We start from the raw sequence: 2,500 nt of genomic DNA, 5'->3' as shown, positions 1-2,500 counted from the left end.
ACCACAATATAGTCAAAATTATAGTACTTCAGCTCATACCATTTTGAAAAAGCTCCTGATCATTTTAAAACTGTTCACAAAAGCTCAAATATGTCTTGTTAATGTCATATTTTTAGTATTGAGAATTGCTCAAACGCGCGTCTAGTTTCGATGCTAGTTTTAGCGTCTTATTTTCCACTTCCATTAAACTACACCGAGTTGTAGTTTATCAACAATCTACTGCAGGTCTGCAATGATTCTGGTAAATGTAATCGTCATCTGAACCACACGGATGCCTTTTCTAACAAATCAATCAGTCAAAAATATTAAAAATTGATAAACAATGTCTAATTTTTTTATCAATAATTGGCTTTATTGGTAAATATTCTCCATCTAGAAGCGTTTGTTCAGCATATTTTTTAGAAATGTTCAAACAATTCTCACTTAGAAGCTTCATCGCACATTTGTTTTGGGTTTTATTAAACTTTTATTGAACTTTTATTAGCTTTTATTTATTTAACTTTATTATTTTAATGTATTTAATTCGATTGTTGTATAATTTTTTTTTTTTATCAAAATAGGCTTTATTGGTAAATGTTCTCCGTTCACTCAGCATATTTCAGCCTTTGTTGGTCAGACATTGTTTTGGCTTTTATTGAACTTTTTTACGCTTTTATTTATTCACCTTTATTATTTTCATAATTTTTTTCTTTATTGTTGTCTAATCTTTGTAATTTTTTTTGTATACAGTATCCTATTTTTATTTCTTCTTTTGCAACTGTTAAGCTCTTTTGCATCCCAAGCTCTAAATACAGTTTATACTTAATATTCCGCCTGCATCACATCATCAGGATTAAAGGTAAATAAATGAAAATAATAAATAAATTAAAGCCGCAAGCGGCAATGATCGGCCCTCGCCACGCCGCCGCCATGCCGCAAGAGGAGGGGGCACTAACGCGCCCCAATGGTCCTTTTATTACGCCTACTGCTGAATCAGTGACGCTGTCACATTTTCTCCCCTTTGTTTTATCATTCAAAAAGCAATTTTATTTTGAATTTTTGGCAAAATGTGCGGCTTTGCCGCACAGAGACCGTGACTTTTTGAATAAAAATGTGGATACCTCTTGATGGTCCACCCCTGAAGATGAGTCTCACCAAATTTCAGGTTAATAGGGCTAACGCCCTGGGAGGAGTTTGTGAATGTCTAAAGTGTAAACATATTCTGGCGATTTCCCCATTGGAATAACATGGGTGGTTTAGTCATCGCTACGGCAAAACCATAACAATTATGACATGGGTCTCATTGACTTTTTTGATGGGAATGCTAAAATTGAGTTGTGTGTCAAATTTCATATAATTTCGCAAAACTAAACATTTAACCTCCATATAAAATCTGTAGGGGGCGCTGTGGCGCCAAATTAATTTATTTCACTTCAAGTAGGTTTAGGGCAAAGAGTTTAACAACTGATTCTAATTTGACGCAATTCAGACTTTATCTGCGCAAACGGCAGAAATGTTAAATTTGGGAGATTTCTGAAATTCTAGCTAAAGTTTGCGGCTTCGCCGCTCAGAGACCGTGACAGGTATCAATGTGATTTGAATAACTTTTGATGTCCCACTCCTCAGTAGCATTTTCACCAAATTTCAGCTTTTTAGGGCCAACGCCCTGGGAGGAGTTCGTAAAAGTACGACGTTTGTAATAACTCCCGAGTCATGCTTAGCCATTTTTGAACCAATATGGCCGACATTTGGTTGGGCGGACGGCGTTGCCGTAATAATATTTTTTACTTCTCTTGTCACCATCTACCTCTGCGCCAAATTTCATGATTCTACGATCAGATTTTTTTGGGGTCATTTCCTATCTCTCAATGCATTTTTGGTACATTTGGGGGCGCTGACTCGCCAATTTTTTTATTTTAGAAAAGGGAAATAGCCAGAATGTAGAGAGGCACGATTTTTAGAGGTGTGAACATTTTTGTGACTTTTCGTCAATGTTCACTGGGTGAAAAATAGGGGGGTTGGTCCCGAGAAGAAGAAGAAGAAGAAGAAGAAGAAGAAGAAGAAGAAGAAGAAGAAGAAGAAGAAGAAGAAGAAGAAGAAGAAGAAGAAGAAGAAGAAGAAGAAGAAGAAAGAATAATATTCCGATGCGAAAACAATGTTTCCCATTTTTCAAATATCATAAACTATACATTTTCGGACCAGGGACCCATGGTGTGGGTCCCTGGTCACTGACGGGTACTTTCGTTAATTTTGAGTGGGCTCCGCCCACTTTGTGTTTTTGGCCCTCTATACAGTAATAATGTTAAATTTTTGCATTACATGCTTATATGCACGGAACATGCAAGAGATGGGGAACGTATTCGTGAGCTACTTAGCGCAAATGAGTGCTTTATATGGGGATGATGACCGCTTCGCAGTCGTCATCCCAATGTAAAATGCTCGTTTAGTGCGCACTTTTGCACGGGCTTCGCCCGTTTACAACGGTAATGTTCCATTTTCCTACTACTAATTAGTATGCACG

The 2,500-nt window shown here is 37.0% G+C and overlaps 1 protein-coding gene across 1 annotated transcript in view; it reads right to left on the bottom strand.

Annotated features, from left to right (window-relative positions):
• The window catches only part of LOC140349310 (sodium channel protein type 4 subunit alpha B-like), a 97,556-nt gene that overhangs the window by 86,092 nt on the left and 8,964 nt on the right, over positions 1 to 2,500 (bottom strand). The window lies entirely within an intron of this gene.

The sequence above is a fragment of the Eucyclogobius newberryi genome, unplaced genomic scaffold, assembly GCF_026437365.1.
Source record: "Eucyclogobius newberryi isolate DKJ021-1_F unplaced genomic scaffold, fEucNew1.0.hap1 SCAF_7, whole genome shotgun sequence".
NCBI classification, from domain to species: domain Eukaryota; kingdom Metazoa; phylum Chordata; class Actinopteri; order Gobiiformes; family Gobiidae; genus Eucyclogobius; species Eucyclogobius newberryi.
Note: the sequence above shows the minus strand (reverse complement) of the source record. Positions and strands in the feature narration are given on the sequence as shown.